This window comes from Brassica napus, chromosome C7 (genome assembly GCF_020379485.1).
Source record: "Brassica napus cultivar Da-Ae chromosome C7, Da-Ae, whole genome shotgun sequence".
In the NCBI taxonomy this organism is placed as follows: domain Eukaryota; kingdom Viridiplantae; phylum Streptophyta; class Magnoliopsida; order Brassicales; family Brassicaceae; genus Brassica; species Brassica napus.
Window position 1 is genome coordinate 31,516,816 of NC_063450.1, and position 24,239 is coordinate 31,541,054.

At 38.0% G+C, this 24,239-nt stretch overlaps 1 long non-coding RNA gene and 1 other non-coding gene across 5 annotated transcripts; both read right to left on the reverse strand.

The window, feature by feature from the left end:
- Nucleotides 1–145: 145 nt before the first annotated feature.
- Nucleotides 146–22,934, reverse strand: LOC106427508. Of its 4 annotated transcripts, XR_007326618.1 has the most exons (9): nt 22,012–22,934; nt 21,834–21,905; nt 21,658–21,746; nt 21,229–21,366; nt 5,552–5,615; nt 1,290–1,485; nt 957–1,061; nt 639–795; nt 146–535 (listed from the first exon to the last, which is right to left on the reverse strand). It is a non-coding gene; the product is annotated as an uncharacterized LOC106427508 (long non-coding RNA). The 4 variants fall into 4 exon arrangements; XR_007326619.1 differs by lacking the exon at nt 5,552–5,615 and having other exon boundaries at nt 22,012–22,925; XR_007326620.1 differs by lacking the exon at nt 1,290–1,485 and having other exon boundaries at nt 22,012–22,914.
- LOC125590938 lies at nt 8,006–8,111 on the reverse strand. Its single transcript, XR_007326935.1, has one exon. It is a non-coding gene; the product is annotated as a small nucleolar RNA R71 (small nucleolar RNA).
- Nucleotides 22,935–24,239: the final 1,305 nt, after the last annotated feature.

Consider the following 24,239-nt stretch of genomic DNA (forward strand, 5'->3'; position numbering starts at 1 on the left):
AGAAAAACAAGAACGGAGCAGATCGTTAGATCATTGTAGCTCTGATACCATGTAGAGAATGTGATGAGAGTAGAAGATGTGAATAATATTGTATTGACTCTCATGAGAATAATGGTTAGAGTTACACATATATTTATATTAGAGATGTTTCCTAAACTAGATATATACAAATATATATGAGTATCTTATATAATAAATATACAATATTAACAATAATGTTTATGATCTTCCTTGATCCTTCTATACTTGGTTGCAGCAAATTTAAAAACAAAAAAAAAAACATGGAAATTAAAAACAAAAGGGAAATAGTTAATGTACAGTTTGTAATGCACGAACATAAACTGTAGGTAATCTACAACTTACTACACTTCCAACTTTCACTCAAGGTAGCGTTTCCAACTTGGACTCCAAAGCTGGGTGGTGTTGGTTGATCCACTGCCATCACTTTTGTAGCAGCATCTACCGGATCGCTTGCAGAAGCAGGTGGTTGCTCACTTTGGCTTACCACTTGTGGAGCTCTGTTGTTACTTTCACCCTGATACTAATATGAGTTTTTTCTAGATCACCTCCATCCAGGTTGTTATCTCAACAAAGCTTAGCTTACAATTTATTAAAAAAAAAAACAAAGCTTAGCTTACCCCTGAATGAGTCTTCACATCCACATATTCGTCTACTGTAAAGGTCCGGTAGTGGGGAGTGAAATTGTAGGGTGTCACTCGAATCTGAAAGAGACACTGCTTGCCAGCAAGTTCTTTGAAGCATCTTGGGAGCTCTGACACTCCACCGCCAATTAGTCTATCATACGTTAATTTTTTTTTTGTTAATGACAGTATCGATAATGCTTACGGAAACGTAAGATGAGTTGACTGTGAGCGAAGACAATTGAGGAGATGTCAATAGGTACTTGATAAAATGATATAGTTCTCGCAAAAATAGCAGAATAGAGTTATAGTAACCTGGTCGGTGGACTTGGAAAGGTGCGTGCAGAGATCCCCCAATTGACACAAGTTCTTGCTTTTGAATCTCTCCCATTGTCTCGACATGCGAAAAATCCTCAGCAACTGCACCTCCCAAAATGAGGATGACACATATTTTTTTTTTGTAAAATTATTACGAAGACATATATTTAATGTTAATGCCCATATAGATAGTTATCAGACCCATGTTAATATAAATTGCAATATGGACAGACATAAAGGTTGAAAAACAAAATATAGCATGGAACCATATGTCATAGACTTTTACTTAAATGATTGGTCATGTATTTTTGAGTGAGACTTGCGACATACCTGTTGATGAAAGCTTGGCTGGCGTAAATGTTCAAGTCAAAATATAACTTGAACTAACCGTGGTGTCCACTCTTACCAGAATTTAGCACTAAATCCTTCCCGCCAAAAAGATAAGAAACCGGCTAACGACGACCTCTCAACAGGCCCATGAGAACTCGTAACCCGAAGTCGTCCCATAGAGCCCGAGGTTCTTTGACTATGAATAAGTCAAAGAACAAAGAGAATTATTCTCCTTATATATCGGAGAGCGATCAATAAAGAATAGGTCGTAGCTAGAAAGGTGGAGCATGTGCAACAAATTATTAACCATATTACTAGCTTCTTGCAACAACCTTGCTATCATATAAAAGAGACATTGGATCTAACGAAGATGGCGTCTTCTCCGGGGAAGAAACAAAGATAAAAAGGATGAAAACAAAAGAATAAAGACTGACGAAAAGGTGGAGAGAATTCGGTCTCGGCAAGATCGCCATCTTCCTCCACCAACACATGATAGAATCATTATATTTGTTTAATGATTAAACAAGTCATCCATTTCTTTATGGTTTAAGAAGAACCAGAGAGATGAGATTCCCAATAATCATCTCACGACGTAAACACATCTTTGTAATTGTGAAAACAAGAATCCATGACGATAGCGACCCTCGTATCATGTCAATGATCGACCTTATCTTCATACGACAAGATCGGTCTAAAGAGATCATATGCAGTTCGAGAACTTATCAATCGTACACTAACTACTAATTATTCAATACAAGAGAGCTCGAAGCAAACATCAAGCTCGAGACCGACGAAGTCGAGGTCTCGCCCATGACCGAAAAAACCGACATCTCTTTCGAGATGATTATAATCGAACTACGTTTAGACTTGATCCCTTGACGGGTACGTAGGCAGCTCGATCCCGAGTTCAGTCACGATCCTTCTTAATCCCGATATCTCTATGATATTCGACCTGCGAATATAGTCCATTCTTGTCGACTCATATCTTATTACATCGTTGTGTTCTAAGGATATCGCTGCCCACGTTATTTCTTCCCTAGATTGAACTCCCGATCACTATCAAATTCTTAGTGTAGATTTTAGGATCTACATTTTGGCGCCGACTGTGGGGAAGAAAAACGAAAAACATCCTTGATAGAAACCCGATCTAAGGCTTGTAAGCACGAAAATGGATTCATCTCATATGGTGTCCAATACCACAATAAACAAACCATCACACCACGATGGCATCGATCTCAATGCATCATAAACAAGAAACGGAACATGAGATTCGATCCCGACCTCAGCTATGAATCTCCGTTGATGATAAAAATAATTCATCTCGCCGAGTTTCACCAATAAACTTCTCAAACCATAGCAGACCGGCGACGAGTTCTGATAGCCCGACCTCCCGAGTTCGGGTCCGGTCAAATGATCGTCCAACACGAGAAAAGTTTGCTAACCGAGCTAGTGCACTCAAACAAATACCTATGCCGAGGCAGAAGAATGTAAAATGTCCTGATTAACAGATCGCAGAAGCAAGAAATTGTCGGTATTGTCTTGGACGGCTCAGAATAAGACAAAGAAAACGACTTTGCTACGCGTCGAGCATGAATCCTTGATTAATAAATGATCAGAAGTGAGGAATAATCTTGACGAGACCATATCACAATATCACGAGCGTGCTTGGACTGTTCACAATGACTAAATACACCAACAAAGGGACCATAAATATCTTGACCACCATTTGGTGGAAGGGAAGAAGCGGAGCTCGCCAAGCTCGAGAACTAAAAGATTTACTCTCCCTTCGGCCACAACCTCATGTCTCGAACACAGTTCTAGGTGTTCCCGATTTTACCATATCCAAAACCGAATATTTCAAGACTGGGAGCGCAAAGACTCCACGAAAAGAAGGGCTCGAGATCTTAGAATCCATAAACACCAGATATCTTATCATTATGAAAAGAGGACAGGAAACGACAGAAGTCGAAAGAAGCATGATCAAGTATAGACATCTCAAGGTCTCGGATTCGTTATTTACTCGTAACCTGCACACCCGACTTCCTATTTGAGACAAGAATCGACGAACTCGACGTCTCGTTCAAGACCAACGATATCGATGTCTCACTCGAGATGATTATAAATTAAGTCATATGAGACATGAACTAAGGTTACTATCTACTCAAATCCCACGAACGAGAGCTCAGAAGATGGAGAGCCCCGTCTACAAGCACCCGCCTCTCACCTTCCGGCGAAGAGGAGTTCTCAATGCTCAAAAGAAACAATTAAAACACATCCCAACGAGATCTCGAGCTGACGACACACCATTCGCTATGATCTTTCTATGACGTAAGAACTTCCCCGTATTTGTACAATAAGAGACGAGATCATATTATATCTATGATAGACGGACAAGGATACAAGTTCCTCTACCAAACGGAATCTAGTGGCTTAGATCGAACTCATGCCTCGATCAAGATATACGAGCCAAGATCGAACGCCTAATGCAACAAACGAGGTCGACTTGGAACTTCAGTTACTAAAAGACTTTTCCGTTCTCCAACTTCGTCACCTCACTTGAAGAACTGGGGGGATAATTATTAGTACTGGATTTAAAACTAAATCCATCCCACCGAAAGGATTAGAGAACAAGCTGACAGCATTAACTCGAGTTTGGCTCAAACCGGCCCGTGAAATCTCGTGAAGTAACGTCCGCGCATAAACGATCTTTGGTTTAGATCAAACCGTTTTGATGTTCGTGAAGTAACAAATGTTAGACCAGAATTTAGCACTAAATCCTTCCCGCCGAAAAGATAAGAAACCGGCTAATGACGACCTCGAGTTGAGCATAGATAGGCCCATGAGAACTCGTAACCCGAAGTCGGCCCATAGAGCCCGAGGTTCTTTGAGTATGAATAAGTCAAAGAACAAAGAGAATTATTCTCCTTATATATCGGAGAGCGATCAATAAAGAATAGGTCGTAGCTAGAAAGGTGGAGCATGTGCAACAAATTATTAACCATATTACTAGCTTCTTGCAACAACCTTGCTATCATATAAAAGAGACCTTGGATCTAACGAAGAGGGCGTCTTCTCCGGGGAAGAAACAAAGATAAAAAGGATGAAAACAAAAGAATAAAGACTGGCGAAGAGGTGGAGAGACTTCGGTCTCGGCAAGATCGCCATCTTCCTCCACCAACACATGATAGAATCATTATATTTGTTTAAAGATTAAACAAGTCATCCATTTCTTTATGGTTTAAGAAGAACGACAGATATGAGATTCCCAATAATCATCTCACGACGTAAACACATCTTTGTAATTGTGAAAACAAGAATCCATGATGATAGCGACCCTCGTATCATGTCAATGATCGACCTTATCTTCATATGACAAGATCAGTCTAAAGAGATCATATGCAGTTCGAGAAATTATCAATCGTACACTAACTACTAATTATTCAAGACAAGAGAGCTCGAAGCAAACATTGAGCTCGAGATCGACGAAGTCGAGGTTTCGCCCATGACCGAAAAACCGACATCTCTTTCGAGATGATTATAATCTAACTACATTTAGACTTGATCCCTTGACGGGTACGTAGGCAGCTTGATCTCGATTTCAGTCACGATCATTCTTAATCCCGATATCTCTATGATATTCGACCTGCTAATATAGTCAATTCTTGTCGACTCATACCTGATTGCATCGTTGTGTTCTAAGGATATCATTGCCCACATTATTTCTTCCCTAGATTGAACTCCCGATCACTATCAAATTCTTAGTATAGATTTTAGGATCTACATCCACCATGACAGAGTGTGTAATATCACATAAACTTAACGTAAATGCTTGTCTTGGGGCTTGGTATACATGAGATCGGATTTTTCAAACAAGTCTGGAAGGTAAAGCCTTGTGTAGATAGATTAATCACCCTTTCTCTCTATATTTTCGAAATTATAGATAAAATAAAAAAAAATCTTTTTATTAGATCTATTAGAGATTTATTAGGTGGAATCCGAAAAGGACTTGGTGGCTACAACCATTAAGGCTTGCTTCATAAGGATTCCAACAAAAAAAAAATTCTGGCGGCAATCTTCAAGGCTCGATTCATATGAATTCTTGGATATAGGTCAAAAAGAAGTGAACATGACTTGGTGGCAACCACCATTAAGTCTTGATTCATGGAAGCCTGTCCAATCTAAGTAAATAATCTTGCCAATAAAAGCAAATTTTGACTAAGAGAGAAAATAAGTAGAGAGGGAGAATATGAACTAATGTTTACCTGTAGGTCCAGATACTTGTTTGAAAATCCTTGCATCCTGTGATCGATACCCCCTAGGTAAAACCTACACTTTTTTTATGCAAAGAAATGAGGTTGGTAGAGGGGAATGTCAGACAAGATTCGTTTAAGTTGTTGGCTAGATGAATTTGGTTGCTAAGCTAGGATATGGTATAAAGTGCTTTTGTGATTATGACCTTTTAAATATGGATTGCAATATTAAAAGAGGTGATGATTATGAGTTTTAAATCATGTGAGTTCCTGATGTTTTCAAACCTCTTTCAGAGAGACTGCTCTGTTGTGTTTTGCTTGAGGATAAGAAAAAGAGTAAGTCTGGGGGAGTTGATAGACCATTGATTTTAACTACTATTAGCCATGGTTTATAAGTGTTTTAAGATATATTTATTATTATATAGAGTCTATTTAGAGTATTTACAGGTCCAGGTACTATTTGCAAGGAAATGGTGTATTTGGAGCTATTTAGAGATCTTTTGAGCTTCGCTGGAAGCAAGAGATGGTCGACGGTCGCAACTCAATATCGACCGATAGTCAAGTCCCTCGTATCGATCGATTATGAAGCCATCCGAGAGTTAATGACAAATTAGAAGATTTCAAGTTTCACAAAAGTCTCAATGATTACATCATTAGTCCATGGCCGCCTGTTAGACTATTTTATTAAGGTTTTGTATTGTTTTAGAGGCATACTTGCCTAGAGACCTTTTTAGACCTAGTTTGGAGGAGTCAAGAAGCCACCATTGAAAGAGGAGAGCTTAGGATTGGAGAGATAGATCATCTACTGCAAAACAGAGAAGATCTTGAACTCCCTTGCTTTCATTATTTCTGTTACTTTTGCTATTTTGTTTATTTAAGTATTATTCAGACCATCATAACCATGTGTTCCATGAATATGTCTGAGTAGTCTTTACTGCTAGATTTAGGTTTCTCAAAATAGGTTGATAAATGTAATACTGACACAACAATTGTTAGGATGTTTAGAAATATAGTTCAATCATCTAGTTATGCATTAAAGCTAAGTTTAGGATTGATCACCCTTTAAACTTAGATCCTAGGATTAATTGGGATCAAGCCATTGCTTGACCCAATACCTGAAAATAACTAGAATGATCTAACTGACTAGATACAAACGAGAGTTTGTCTAGTGAGTTAGAGAATACAAATCAAACCCGTCCGTAAAGCTTTCTGGAAGAAATATCGATTGACACAGCGATAGTCCTGTCGATCGATATTTTGAATGGTGTATCGATCGATACGCCCATTGGATTATCGATCGACTCTTTCTCGCGACCAAAATAACGGGAGTTGAGGTCTGAGATCCAGATTAGATAATTAATAGATTATACCATAGTTTGAATTCAAGAACAATTAATATTAATAAACTCCTAATTTCCCAAATTAAGTATTATTTATCATACCTGAGAATACACATGAATCTTGCTACTTCAACCAACTATTAACAAACTCAAAACAATCAATCGAGCAATAAACTTGTTCACCAACCAATTTACTGCTTTAAAACCCATAAACCATTTAATCTAGATTTATATCAAGACCATAATCTATTGTGTAATCCTAGAGTCTCTGTGGATTCGATCCCTAAGTACTATATCTGAACCTCTTATTTGAGAGACTAATTCACTCCTTAGGGTAATTTGAGTGATCAAATTTGGTGCCGTTGCCGGGGACTCTTACTTATTACCATTAGATTACGTTTAGAATTTAATCTAGATTTTGTTACTAAATTTACTAAAAAGTTTTCCCTCTTTTTTTGCTAATACAGGAGCTGCAAGATGGAAGACATGGATTTCGGCCAGACATCGATCGGCGAAGAGATAGGCATATCGATTGACGGAACGAGAGCAATATCGAACGACAAGTCGACAGAATTCTCGGTCGACAACGCACATCAAACATCGATCGACAACACCCCGCCGGAAGTAGTTAAGTATTCTCTTACCAATGATGCTAATGAAAGAGTAGTCCTAGGAAAACCTAAAGGTCAACTAAGCAACGCAAATAACCAAATTACAAGTGAACAGGGGGCTGAAATCCCTGTTCAAATTAAATCTATCTCAGAAAGAGATAATGAATGGAAATTGCCTTTGCAAGACTATTTAAATCCTGGAAGGACCTATTCCAATAGGTCCGCAATTAGACTACCAAAAGATGATACCGAGAAATTTGGGATCAGTCCCGAATACTTAATCATGGTACGTCAAAACCCTTTCCGTAGGACCGTCTCAGAGCGACCACATGATCACATCGAACATCTAGAAGAATTGATAAATGACGAGTACAATCGCTGTAAATTCTTTCCTTTTTCTTTAGAAGGCGAAGCCAGAAAATGGCTAGACCAAATACCAACAGGATCTCTGACCTGTTGGAAGGAGATAAGGAGTGCTTTTATAAATCAATTTTTTGATGAGGCGCACTACTGGGATGCAAGGGGGGAAATCTCCACATTCCGTCAAAACCCACGGGAATCATTCAGAAATGCATGGGAGAGATTCAAGAGCTACCAACTTGAATGCCCCCACCATGGCTATTCAGAGCCGCAACTCATTAATACCTTTTACAGAGGTGTTAACCTTCATTACCAGATCACACTCGATACAGCCAGTGAAGGGAACTTCAGTACCAGAAACCTTGAGGAGGCAAAGCGTTTGATCAAAAATATAGCTACGGGTAGATCCTACAAACTGATGGACGTATAGTTAGGAAGAAAAGCTGACCCAGATGATTAGTCACCTTTACTCGAAATTAGGGGTGGGCGTTCGGATACCCATTCGGATTCGGGTCGGGTAGGATTTTCTGGTATTTCGGTATAGGGATAGAGAACCCGTTCGGGTATTTATGTACTTCGGGTCGGGTTCGGGTATTTTTAGTTCGGGTTCGATTATTTTGAATCGGGTTCGGATACTTAGATTTTAAAAGAAAAAAAAAATTAAATTTTTCATTTTTTTAATTTTCTTGTATTTAAAAATATAGATTTCACTTAACTGATTTTTTTTTTAGATTGAATGATTAGTAGGTTTAGAGACAATATTTCAAAAACAAATAGATATTAATTTGGGTATTTTAATAATTAAACATAATTAGCTTTAGTAACCATTCATACAAAATCTAAAGTATTTTAAAAATTTAATGACACCATATTAACCATTGCGCAAAGTCACTTAAAACAATTGCAGCAAGGAACCACAAGTCGAAAGCCTTGGTCAGTTTATATACATTTACTCATGTTTGATACAACAATGTTCCATATTGAAAAAAAAATATTTTCGGAAGCGCGGGACTACGCTCCTAGATGCCTTTGGCGGGGTGGACGATCATTGGGTTTAATTTATATATCGAGCGGATTATTAAGGGAATACAAATGAAAGAAAATAGTTTTTTTTCTAAATCAAGATGTAATACATATTCAACTAAGACTCTGCACACTACTTTATTACTTTTTGTCACAGTTTTTTTCGAGCACTGCGTGTCAGACCGTCTACCCTTATATTCTGCAGAAAAATAAAACAATTACTCTAAACAAATTTGAATACTTTAAAGAAATAATTCAAACTGGCCACCTTTAGTGTTCAAATGTGTACACTGAGAAATAACCATTCAAATCTGAAACAAGAAAATGTCGTGCAATAAATGTTTAATATTAGAATATAATATTTTTATGAAAAATAAGCGTTAAAGATGCTATTTTAATTAAATAAGTGGTTACTAAATAAAGTATATATACTAAAATTTATATTAGGAATATTACCATTTGATGAGGGTTTACTTTTTTTATGTAGATTTCTATTTAAAATGATTTTTGTATTTGGATCATTTTATACATCTCTTATTATACAATTGAAATGATTTTAATATTCTCTCAGTGAATTGGAATTCAACTCTACACTACTTTAGATAATTTTTAATTAATATAAAAATTATTTCAAAAAATCTTAATTTGAGAGCATTGTCAAACAAAAACCTACAATTGAGTTGTTGTTAAATGAAATAAAATAAAAATACTTTAAACTACAACTATAAAAAATATTTTTAGTATCACAAACGGTAATTATAACCAAAGACGAATATCCGAAGAAAATAAGCTTTAACAATGGTTGTCTATTTTTAATTGTTTAATTTGAAATAATTACAGTAATTTCTAATGTTTCTTAAATTTTTTAAAAAAAATCATGTATACCATCCTTCAAATATTATGGCAAAATGGTTCACTTTTAACATAGAAGTATCTCTTAAACTTAGGATAAAATTAGTGGGACGAAACATATTATATTCTTTATTTGATGTTTAGGAAAACCCACGAATTTGTTATAAAAGTATTCACCAAAACTACAAGCATTGTAACTCTTTGTCAAGTTTTAGGTAACAAAAATATATGTGGAGAATAATCAAATCTCTTATGAAAGACTAAAATGTAAAAGATAATAGTTTCTCTAAATAAAATTTATAAACCTTGTGGGTTGTAAATTTCTCTCTCTTTTGTTCTTTTTTCTTTTTTATTTCACTATTTCTTATTATTGCATTTTGTTAATGCACACTGCTTTTGAGCTTTTTATATAGAAACCAAATGTTACAATGGTTAAACCTTAAAGATTTCAATGGTTAATTGGGTTACAATGGTTGGTTATCAAATGTTGCAACAAACAGTTACTATTTCTTAAATAGTTATGATATCTTAAGAAATGCTTTTCATAATTATTATTTTAAGAGTTGTGTATTCTCATTATAAAAATAATTATTTTCATAAAAATGAAATTAATTTTGTTTTTCAACATGTGACTATTGGAAAAGTTAAAAAAAAATAGTGAAAATATCAAATAAGTTTTTTTTTAATATTTTTTAACATGCAACTATTATAACTTTTTTTAAAAGTAGTTATAATATCTTAATAAATTTTTTAAAAAGTTATTACAACTTTTTTAATAAGTTTTTTCATAAAAAAAATGAGATTATTTTTTTTTCTAACATGCAACTAATGGGAAAGTAAGCAGTTAAAAACATCCCAATCAATATGTATTTCCACAATTATTAGTTTTGAAAGTTTTGTCTTCCCACCAATTATTTTTTGATAAGTTGTTAAAATATTTCAATAAGTGTCTTTTTTATAATTATGTGTCTTTACATATGCAATGGAATATCTTTTTGTAATGATGTGTCTATTCCTAATATATTGTTAAAAATGATGTGTCTATTCCTAATATATTGTTAAAATACTATCATATAATAACTATATACTCTGGAATCCAAACAAATGTTAAGGTTCTGTATTTCATCTTTAAATGTGACGTGGTTTAGAGAAACTATACAAAGAGATATCCAAATCTATTTAGCCTTTCGTTAGTGGTTATGCTGTTGTTGCATTTTAAATGAATATCAAATCATTTTCTCCATAATTATATATATACTTATGATCTTAAAGTATGTGTAACATCAATATAAATATTTTTTAAAAAATGAGAGATGTAAACTAGAAATATAAGGGTAAATATATATATGTTCGGATATCCATTCGGGTTCGGATATTACCCGTTCGGGTTCGGATATCCAATCTCTCCTAACTTAATACCCGTTCGGGTATTTTGCTACTTCGGTTCGGATTTCGGTTCGGGTTTTTCGGGTCGGGTTCGGGTGCGGCTTTGGGTATCGGGTAAAGTGCCCACCCCTACTCGAAATCAAAGAACATCTAGACTCGCCCCATCCTGCTCTTGAGGGACATAACTAATTTGGGATTTACCAAATTGATGATGACACCTTATCTGAACTAGAACAGCAAATAGATTTCGTAGATAGCCATACCTTGAAAAATAATTACCCTAACCCCGATAGCTTTACCCAAAATTACGATGCTACTGTTGGATCACGCCAGGGAAGAGCGAAATCTAGGCTGAACCAAGCTTTCACTGAAAATCACAAGTTGGCCACTGACCTGAACGGAAAGATAGACATAGTCTTCAGTGAGCTGATGAGGAAGTTCGACACTTTAAGTGTACAAATTAAGAGACTAGACAGTCAGGTCGCGGAAAATGCAACCGCCAACAAAAGAGAGACAGGACGTCTCCCTGGGCGAACTGACACGAACCCAAAACGTCAAGTTAATGCCGTGCTATTGAGAAGCGGAAAACACCTCATCCCGAGGGCAATAGAAATCAACAACACAGAGAAACATGTTGTGGTTGAGGAAACCGGTGAAAGTAGGTCACGCCCTATAGGCCTCGATGATCCCAATACCGAATCAGAAATACCTCAAGGAAGAGGGACGCCCAACACTGAGGAAGAAGCCATCGAACTCGAGGAAGAAGGAGAAATAGAAGAGGATGCTAAAATCGATCGCCAAGAAAGAACAAGTGTCGATCAACAAACCACGGTAAATATCGATCGACACTCTGGAAACAATGTCGATCGACTCCCAACTCTGGCTGAATCGGCAGTTGAAATAGTGTATAGGATTCTACCACCCTTCCCTCCTAACAAGACGCAAACTAAACGAGAGCTAGACAAAGCAATCTGCAAGAAAGCATTCGATAAGATCACGTTGGAAATGCCATTGAGTGATGCAATAGTATCGCCTTCAATAAAAAAATACGTAAAGGATATGGTATCCAACAGCTTTCCAGCCACTGAGCGTAGCGTCTTGATGGTTTCTGAGGAAGTTAGTGCAATAATCCAAGGGGAGATCCCGATCAAGATACCTAATCCGGGCAGTTTTGTTTTGGATTGCATTATACGGAACAAAAATGTTCCTCGATCCCTTTGTGACCTAGGTTCCAGCGTGAACCTCATGCCACATTCTGTCGCAATATCCCTAGGATACGACAAGTTCAAACCTACCAAAATAACTTTGGTTCTGGCCGATAGATCCGTTAAACTACCTAAGGGAGTGCTTGACGACGTGCCAATAAGGATTAACAGCTGTCACGTCCCAAAGGATTTCGTAGTACTGAAATACCAAAATGAACCAAAGGACCCCCTTATTTTGGGTAGACCATTCCTAGCCACTGCTGGTGCGATAATCGATGTCAAGGAGGGTAGGATATGTCTGAACATTGGAAATATTCCAATGACTTTCGACATGGACGACCTGATGAGATGACCCTTGATCGATAACAGACATCCTACGTGGACGACATTAGTGAATTGGCCGAAGGATCTTTTATAAACTCATGCTCAGACGATCCTTTGGAGGAAGTACTCAGAACTGGTGAAGAGAAATCTTTCAGTATCGATAGTAGAGCTGAAGAATATACACGATTAATGGACGCAAGCATGGAAACAGCAAGCATTGATGAAATAGAGGATGACGCTTCAGAAATCAACGTCGATCGATACTCACTAAACTCTGTCGATCGACAACCAACCTTCTCGATTGAATGGGATCCTGAAAAAGCACCGAAGATTGAGTTAAAACAGCTGTCTGCTGGACTCAAATATGTCTTTCTCTCTAAAGATTCATATCCAGTAATCGTGAACACCAACCTCACAAACGGAGAACTTGCACTGTTATTAAATAAACTACGCAAGTACAGGAAGGCCATCGGGTACTCTCTCGAAGACATTCCTGGCATCTGTCCAGATCTGTGCATGCATCGGATTCACCTAGAAGACGGTTCGAAATCGTCAATAGAACACCAAAGGAGACTAAATCCGAACTTGAAGGAAGTGGTTAAAAAGGAAATAATCAAACTTCTGGATGCCGGAGTCATTTATCCGATTTCGGATAGCAATTGGGTTAGCCCCGTGCATGTTGTACCAAAAAAGGGCGGAGTCACTGTGGTGAAGAATGACAAAGACGAACTCATTCCCACCCGAACCATCACTGGACATCGAATGTGTATCGATTATAGAAAGCTAAACGCTGCAACAAGAAAAGTTCACTTCCCTTTACCATTCATTGATCAAATGTTGGAAAGATTGGCAAATCACCAATACTATTGTTTTCTTGATGGATACTCTGGATTTTTTCAAATCTCTATACATCGTGACGATCAAGAAAAGACAACCTTCACATGCCCCTACGGAACATTCGCATACTGCAGGTGTCATTCGGTCTTTGTAATGCTCCTGCCACTTTCCAACGATGCATGATGTCGATCTTTACTGATATGATAGAAGACTTCATGGAAGTCTTCATGGATGATTTCTCAGTATATGGATCCAGTTTCAAAAACTGTCTCGATAACCTAAAGTTTTGGCAAGATGCAAAGAAAAGAATCTCGTTCTGAATTGGGAAAAATGCCACTTTATGGTTAACGATAGAATCGTCCTAGGACACAAAGTATCTGCTGCTGGTATAGAGGTAGATCGAGCGAAAATTGAGGTAATGACTGGCCTGCCGGCTCCCACAAACGTAAAAGATGTGAGGAGTTTTCTCGGGCATGCCAGATTTTACAGGAGATTCATACAAGATTTTAGCAAAATCGCTAGACCTCTCACCTCCCTCCTTTGTAAAGAAGTTAAATTCGACTCCTCACCAGACTGCTTAAAGCCTTTCGAGGAAATAAAGAAAGCCTTGATAACTGCCCCCATCGTGCAAGCACCAGACTGGAATCTTCCTTTCGAAATCATGTGCGATACGAGCAATTTCGCTGTAGAAGCAGTTCTAGGCCAGAGGAAAGACAAAAAGCTGCATGCATTTTATTATGTCAGTCGAACTCTCGACGAAGCACAAAGAAATTACGCAACAAAAGAAAAAGAACTGCTAGCCATGGTTTATGCGTTCGAAAAATTCTGTCAATACCTGGTCGGTTCGCGAGTCATCGTCCACACCGACCATGCTGCAATTAAATACTTAATGCAAAAGAAAGACGCAAAACAACGACTCCTGCGATGGATCCTTCTACTTCAAGAATTCAACATCGAGATAAAAGATAAAAGAGGAGTAGAAAACGGAGTTGTAGACCATCTTTCCCGGATAAGGATAGAAAACTACGTCCCTATCGATGATTTGTTACCGACTGAAAACGTTTACCAAACGAGGTCATTCATCGGGAATGTAAGTCTCACTTCCGAGGACCTGTCGATCGACGATGACGATCCATTGTCGATCGATTACGACAGTACCAGGTCGATCGACAACAACGATTGTATGTCGATCGATACTACAGATATTATGAACAAAGAGACTAATCCCAAAACCATCACCTTCGGTATAAAGGTTAACGTCGTGCAAAACAAGCTATGCTCTGACCATGATTCCCCCGTGGATGAAAGTCTGCATCAAGAAGTGCATGTATTCGGACAAGGTTCAAATGACAGACCTTGGTACGCTGATATAGTAAATTATTTAGCTGCCGACATAGAACCCGAAGAGTTGAGAGGGTACACGAGAAAGAAATTTTCAAGAGAAGTTAGGAGATATCACTGAGACGAACCATATATCTACAAACATTGCTCTGACGGGATGTATAGACGTTGTTTCGCCGATACTGAAATACACGATATATTATTCCAATGCCATGGGTCCGATTTTGGGGGGCACTTTGCAACCTTTAAAACGGTATCAAAAATTCTTCAAGCAGGATTCTGGTGGCCAACCATGTTTCGCGATGCTCATGCATTCATAGTACAATGCGATAGATGCCAACGAAGGGGTAAAATCAGTAAAAGACATGAAATGGAACAGAAATCTATTCAGGAAGTATAATTCTTTGACTGTTGGGGAATAGATTTCATGGGACCTTTCCCTTCTTCGTACGGAAATAAATACATCCTAGTCGATGTTGACTATGTGTCAAAATGGGTCGAAGCGGTAGCTTCCTCCACAAACGACGCATCTGTAGTTATTAAGCTTTTCAAAAGCATTATCTTCCCGAGATTCAGAATACCCCGAATAGTCATAAGTGACGGTGGTTCTCATTTCATCAACAAAGTTTTTGAAGGACTACTCCGTAAGAATCGAGTACACCATAGAGTTGTTACACCCTACCACCCGTAGACGAGTGGGCAGGTAGAAGTCTCAAATCGACAAATCAAAGAAATCTTAGAAAAGACCGTGGGCACATCGAGAAAAGATTGGTCTAGGAAACTGGACAATGCACTATGGACCTACCGGACTGCCTTCAAAACCCCTTTAGTAACCACCTCATTTCATCTACTGTATGGGAAATCATGTCACTTACCAGTCGAGCTGGAACACAAAGCAGCCTGGGCCATTAAACTATTGAATTTCGACATCAAACCGGCTGCCGTAAGAAGGCTCATACAGCTTAACGAACTGGACGAGATTAGACATTTAGCCTATGAGAGTTCAAAGATATACAAAGAGAAAACGAAAGCATATCATGATAAAAAGATCATTTCCAGACGCTTCGAGCCTAATGATCAAGTATTACTGTATAACTCTCGGCTAACGTTGTTTCCCGGAAAACTCTGATCTCGTTGGTCTGGTCCTTTTACTGTTGTGAATGTCAATCCTTATGGAGCCATTACGCTTACAAATAATAAAGGAGACGAATTCACGGTAAATGACCAACGAGTAAAGCATTATTGGGCTAAACCGCCAAATATCAAGCCCATTGACTTAGGCCCACTTCCCGATAATTAGAAAATTTGAATATCAAGTCAAGCTAAGGACTTAAAATAAGCGCTGAATGGGAGGCAACCCATTATTTTTAAATTTAAAACTTTACGATTTTAGAATTTTTAGGATCTAAAAAAAAAAAGGAAACTGCTGAAGACATAATGTCTATCGATCGACGAGGACACTCAGTCATCGATCGATAGTAAATGAACAGACGCGGGTTCACTTAAGTCGACACTTAAGTCGCCATTCACACAAACCCGAAAACCCTAAGAACACACTCTCATCCCTTTTCTCTCTCGTTTTTTGGCCAATTCTGGCGATTTCTTCGCTCAATCCACTCGATTCTCTACCTTCTATCTGTCTAGATCGCTTAGGTCGCTCATCATCATGGTATGAACACGAAATTTTCTAAATTTTCGTTTTTACTAGGGTTGAAATAGAGAATGAGCTAGAACCGGGATTTTCGTGCTCTTATAGTTCGATTCATGCTAAAGGAGTGATAGAATAGGGACTACTGATAGATTAAGCCCATTATGTATACCATACAACTCGATTTGGATCGGTGGGTTTTTGCAGGTTCCCGCGAAGGTGAAATCGACCGATGCTACACACTTTTCATCAGTCGATTTTCCCAAAGAAACATCGATTGACATCCTCATATTCCCATCGATCGATTATTGCACCATACCATCGAACCAAACTGAATTCCTATTCTTGTTTATGGTTTTTGGTTGCAGATGTATGAAAGGAGGACGAAGCATAGGTTCGACGTAGGCGGCAGTAGCGCAGCTCCGCTGCCACCACCAGTTCGCGACCAATACCCTTAGCCACGCGAGCGTGAAGACGAACCTATCCCGCTTTTTGACGACTTCGCTGACACTCGTAAAGCGGCGAAGAGCGCGGCCTGTAAAAATCATGCGATCGAGGACGCGTGAGACGACTATGACATCATCTTCTACAATGAGTGGCTGAGGGTCTCCATTGAGCCTACGCGGTTCGTCGATCCAGACGTGATCCGCGCCTTGGGCATCAAATCGGGCCTTGAGGACATGTTCGTGGAACTGTGCATAGGGAACTTGGCCACAAACCCACGGGTTCTCTATCCGGAGCTGGTCCGCCAGTACATGGCCACCCTGAACGTCTACTATGCGAACGAGAGGGCAAAGAAGACTAGCGAGGGTGTCTTGACTTTCTTCATTCGCGGCATCCGCTACAGAGTCTCTCTCTCGACCCTCAGCACTATCTACGGGTTCGAAAACGAGCATCAGCACGCCATCGTACCAGACTTTCCAGGGATTTCGACATTTTGGGAGCACATAGCTACTGGTTACTTCGACTCCGCCAACGCTCTTCAGACACACATCCGTCACCCGACTCTGTGCTATTTCATGAAGGTCCTTGCCAACACTCTGTTGTGCAAGATGGAACCTAATAAGGTTCGGGTGCAGGAGCTCACATTAGCTTACAACGCAGTGAGGAGTTTGGTTCACATGGACGACATCGAGGAGCCGGCGGACGACGCGTGGCCCAGCATTGGAGCCGTCTCTGCCGAGCATCTGGCCAGGCTTAGAATGAAGCCATTTCAGTCAAAGGGAAAGAAGAAGGACACTGTTGGGAGCCTACTTACCCCGATCTTCATACATTGCGGAGTCCCGTTAGACGATGCTGCGATGGATGATCGGATCGTCTACATGGACGCAGCGCATCTCACGAGCACTCAGTAGCTCAAGGAAGACTGTGACTGGTGCTTCAGGGACGAGAACGGCACGCACTTGGTAAGGCTGCCACTTCTTCAGCTCACGGATTTCGACCATGGCCTTGCTAGCATTCAGTTTCGACCTAACCCTCGCCTAGTCCGAGCCCCAGTAGCCCAGCTGCGCCGCTACACGGTCCAGCGCACCGCAGGACCCCAGCCGCATCAGGCCGAGGACACACTACCGCCTTTCCCTCCTATGCCAGACATGTCTACATGTCCTGAGGGAGACTTCCAGCGCGTCGTGGTCGATGCTCTTACTGCCATATGGCTAGAGTGTCGAGATGTCGTTGCTCGAGCAGGAGGAGTGTGCGAGCCAGTTCACCGTCAGCAGCAGGACCGTCCCGCCAGCGCAGAGACACCTCCAGCGACGAGACCACTGATGAGGACTAGTCCTCATATATCTATCCCTATCTACTTATGTTTTCTTCTACTTTCAAACTTTTAGGATTTACTTTTGAACTTATTACTTTATGTTATGACTGGAGTCTATCTTTTCTTCTAATCTTGTATGCGTTTGAATTGTCTAACAGAGCTAACTTTGCTGACTGATGCTAATTCTATGATGAGTTAGACACATGGATACGTTGCAGATAGCGCAGACGTTTTCTGTCTCTGCACTGTCGATCGATAACAAGACGGTTATATCGATCGACAGAAATGCGATGATATCGATCGATTATACGGTGTACATGTCGATCGATCCTCGAGACAGTGGGTAACACATTATTTTCTCTTGTGTAACATCTAACTTATAGTTATTACTTATTTCTACCCTGACCATCCTTAGACTGGCTTTCATTGGGGACAGTAAAATTTAAGTCTGAGGGAGGTACTTACTAATATTAGTTTATTCATGAATTTCTAAATATATATATATATATATATATATATATATATATATTTCCAAACAAAAAGTTTTTATTGAGTCAAGAAGGGGATAATGATCTTATTAGATTTTTGCTTGTTAACTAACCCTTATATTAGCACCAATTTAAACTTTCTGATTGCACATAGTACTAAAGATACTAAAGTGGATCAACCTGTCAACTGTCCACATTTGCTGAGATTGTTTGAAGGAACCAAAGCTGACCTCCAACACTAAACTTGACGCAACTGCTTGTCTTGAGGCTTGATATGCATGGGATCGGATTCTTCAAACAAGTCTGCAAGGTAAAGCCTTGTGTAGATAGATTAATCACCATTTATCTCTCTATTTTCGAAATTATAGATAGAATAAAAAAAAAATCTTTTTATTAGATCTATTAGAGATTTATTAGGTGGAATCCGAACAGGACTTGGTGGCTACAACCATTAAGGCTTGCTTCATAAGGATTCCAACAAAAAGAAAATAATTCGAACGGGACTTGGTGGTGGCAATCTTCAAGGCTCGATTCATATAAATTCTTGGATATAGGTCAAAAAGAAGTGAATAGGACTTGGTGACAACCACCATTAAGTCTTGATTCATGGAAGCATGTCCAATCTAAGTCAATAATCTTGCCAATAAAAGCAGATTTTGACAAAGAGAGAAAATAAGTAGAGAGAGAGGATATGAACTAATGTTTACCTGCAGATCCAGATACTTGTTTGAAAATCCTTGCATCATGTGATCGATACCCCCAAGGTAAAACCTACACTTTTATTTATGCAAAGAAATGAGGTTGGTAGAGGGGAATGTCAGACAAGATTTGTTTAAGTTGCTGGCTAGATGAATTTGGTTGTTAAGCTAGGATATGGTATAAAGTGCTTTTGTGATTATGACCTATTAAATATGCATTGCAATATTAAAAGAGGTGATGATTATGAGTTTTAAATCATGTGAGTTCCTGATGCTTTCAAACCTCTTTCAGAGAGACTACTATGTTGTGTTTTGCTTGAGGACAAGAAAAAGAGTAAGTCTCGGGGAGTTGGTTAGATCATGGATTTTACCTACTATTAGCCATGGTTTATAACTGTTTTAAGATACATTTATTATTATATAGAGTCTATTTAGAGTATTTACAGGTCCAGGTACTATTTGCAAGGAAATGGTGTATTTGGAGCTATGTAGAGATCTTTTGAGCTTCGCTGGAAGCAAGAGATGGTCGACGGTCGCAGCTCAATATCGGCCGATAGTCACCACCAAATATCGATCGAAGTCAAGTCCCTCGTATCGATCGATTATGAAGCCATCCGAGAGTTAATGACAAATTAGAAGATTTCAAGTTTCATAAAAGTCTCAATAATTACATCATTGGTCCCTGGCCGCCTGTTAGTCTATTTTATTAGGGTTTTGTATTGTTTTAGAAGCAGACTTGCCTAGAGACATTTGTAGACCTAGTTTGGAGGAGGCAAGAAGCCACCATTGAAAGAGGAGAGCTTAGAATTGGAGAGATATATCATCTACTGCAAAACAGAGAAGATCTTGAACTCCCTTGCTTTCATTATTTCTGTTACTTTTGCTATTTTGTTTATTTAAGTATTATTCAGATCATCATAACCATGTGTTCCATGAATATGTCTGAGTAGTCTTTACTGCTAGATTTAGGTTTCTCAAAATAGATTGATAAATGTAATACTGACACAATAATTGTTAGGATGTTTAGAAATATAGTTAAATCATCTAGTTATGAATTAAAGCTAAGTTTAAGATTGATCACCATTTAAACTTAGATCCTAGGATTAATTGGGATCAAGCCATTGCTTGACCCAATACCTGAAAATAACTAGAATGATCTAACGGACTAGATACAAACGAGAGTTTGTCTAGTGAGTTAGAGAATACAAATCAAACCCGTCCGTAAAGCGTTCTGGAAGAAATATCGATTGACACAGCGATAGTCCTGTCGATCGATATTTTGAAAGGTGTATCGATAGATACGCCCATTAGATTATCGATCGACTCTTTCTCGCGACCAAAATAACGAGAGTTGAGGTCCGAGATCCAGATTAGAAAATTAATAGATTATACCATGGTTTGAATTCAAGAACAATTAATATTAATAAACTCCTAATTTCCCAAATTAAGTATTATTTATCATACCTGAGAATACACCTGAATCTAGCTACTTCAACCAACTGTTAACAAACTCAAAACAATCAATCGAGCAATAAACTTGTTCACCAACCAATTTACTGCTTTAAAACCCATAAACCATTTAATCTAGATTTATTTCAAGACCATAATCTATTGTGTAATCCTAGAGTCTCTGTGGATTCGATCCCTAAGTAATACATCTGAACCTCTTATTTGATAGAGTAATTCACTCCTTAGGGTAATTTGAGTGATATCACATAGTGACACATACACAATGACAACTGTTGGGAGATATGATGAAGATGATTTTTAGGTTCAAATAACTGTTCAAGCCATGGAGATAAGGTAAAGGTGATTACCTGAGAGGGCAGACCAAGGCCGAGATCGTCAAAGGTTGCGTGCTGAGCAGCAAGTTCAGCAGAAATTCCATCGGAGGCAGCCATTTGCAGAGGAGTGGTTGAGGGTTCGCAGGAAGAGAAACTCAGCTGCAAGTACAGCTGTAAGAGCAAGAAGACAGTGTCAGCTTTAAAACTACATAAGATCTGAATCCGTGGAATGAAACCAAGATTATGAACGATTCAGTCAAACTCGGAAATAAATCAAATCAAGATTAAGAATCAGGTTTGAACATGTGAAAACTTGAGCATAGATTAAAAGAAAAAGATTTAGCAGTTTAACAAATGAGTTTCTCAGTGACTGAGTAATGCAAAACACTCAGTTCTTGAAATAAAAACGAACATGAAGATGTGAGAAACTATTCAAGTTAAATATAGTAATAATATATGTACCTTTACAGCCTAATCTGGTTTGTTATCTCTTCCAATTTTCGAAGACTTTACTTTTATTTCTTTACCCTGAATCCATTTTTTGAGATTTCCTACAACGAAAAAAGAAGGTTAGATAGGATGATTTCAAACAAATGATTGTCGAAAGATATGTCTCATATGAAACATGACTGACATACCACTAACGGGTGATTCTCTTAGGTTTCCCCTCCCCTCTCAATTTTCTTAATCCACAATCTGGGTTTTTGCTTCTAAATAAGATAATCAACATATACTTCATTACGGATTTCAAAATCTCATCAATTGAAAATGACTAAGAAATTCATCTCAAGGTAAGAAGAAAAACATAAACAATACCTATAAATAGTTGGATTGCATGGTTGGATTTCTAAGGCTGATTGCGAAGATTTTGGGTTACCAATAGGATTCTGGAAAGGCAGGATTTGTAGATTTGAGAGAATGTATGGAGAATAGAAGAATGACTGTCAAAATAAGAAGAAGGAAAGTGAAAAGTTTGTACCTTTGCAAAATATGAAACGTTTTTTTCTTCTTAAAAATAAAAGTAGCATAAATAAATAAATAAAGTTGTTGCTGACGTGGACATTCTCATTCTCAACGGAGAGAGAAGTGTGACATAATTGCAAAAAGTAACTTGGTCCACCAAAGGGGAATTGGAAGCGCATACGGTTTGGAGAGAAGAGTAATGGAAGATGTGGAAGTCAAGATGTGGGCTAAAAGCTGCAGAACAAACAGGCCGAAAACAAACCAAACCCAAAACAAAATAAATCGAAGATGACGTGGATGATTGTTGCAATGTTGCTGGTGGGAAAAGTCAGCAAGATTATTTTTTTTTTTATCATTTGACCGGTTGAATTCTTTGCCTTTGCTCTAATATTTACTCTAATATTTAACTAGAGATTGATCTGCACACCCGCGATATTGATTCTTCCATTTTTATATATTAATGTTTATATTTTATAATTAGTGTTATATATTTTAGATAGGTCATGATATAACTAATTGTATTCAAAAGACCTGGACCGAATCAGATAATATCGTTATATTTGTTACAAATATTCGAACTCGTTTCAGATACGTTTGTTATTTAGATATTTTTAGGTTCTTATACATCAGAACCGAACTCATCCAGACCTAGAATGACTCAACTCAAAACCATACATAAATTTATAATATACAAACGAGACCTAATTTCTAAAAAAAATGATACCCGGAAAAAACAACTCGTACCTTAATGGATAGCCAATGTTCATGACTAACTGATTTTATAAACTAATAAAAAAATTATTTCTACGTGTTTGGGTAAATTAAGTGAAATATAAAGAGTTTTTTTATTTAGTAGAATAATTATATGGAGTGAAAAATTAAGTGACAATAAATCAAAGCCTAATGCTCTCCAAATGCTATTTTGGTCAATGCTTATGATTTTGCTCTACCAATGGAACCTAATGTAGAGCATAATGTTAATTGGATAATGTAGACCATAATATTTATAACATTTACCAAACGCTAATGCTTTCCAAATGCTATTTTGGTCAATGTTCTCATATGAAGCTTTTAATAGAGTATTTGCATTTATAATTTGTAAGATTATAAAAATATATAACAAATTTATTTATTTTATTTATTAAAATCATAAATTATTTTTATTTTTAAATAGTATTTCACATTTAAAATACAATTTAATTATATAAATTTAATTATATTTTAATGTGAAATATTATTTAAAAATATATATATATATATTAGTTGTAAGAATTATTTTTAAAATAACTTTTTTGATATAAACATAATTTTTGTTATTATTAAATAAAATAAAATAATTATATATCTTTCTTAATTTTATATATTAATATACATATTAGAAATATATTTAATAGAAATAAATATACTATATATTATATACTAATTTCTGTAATACTTTTAAATAACATGTTCATACTTGTTGGGGTCGAAAACGGTTGCGACGAAGTTAACGTCCAAATCTCCGCAAAATAAGTATGTCTTTTCGCAACAAATCATGCTCGGTCAAGAGAACGTCACAACGTATGTTCCCGAGATAAAGCTTCGTTCGAATTCTATTTAGATCAAACATAAGCCATCAGAAACATACCCAGACCTGTTACGGATAGGTCCGACTATGACGATCGGAACACGGACGAACCAAGCTCGGTCATTACGCTACTACCGCACATGCACGCTGTCCGGTCGCTACGTAGCGACCGAGCGTCCGTCCCGCTCGGTCGCTACGTAGCGACCGAGCGTCCGTTCCGCTCGATCGCTACGTAGCGACCGAGCTCTTCCGAAACGTCGATACAACATTAGTCCATGCATTCTCGTCTATCCTTCGATGCTATCTCCCGAAGACCGTAGAAAACCCATTTCACGTTTCCCGCCAGTCTATGTCATCGATCAAACTTTACCGTAAAACCCGCGGAAAGTTCGTTCCTTATCGAAAGAAGCCGTAATAAACGCTTCGAGTCAGAAGATGGCCCAAAGGGACCTAAGACATGACTCGAGGCCCAACTTATGATTTCTTAACCAACAGCCCGTAAGCCGCATGACGG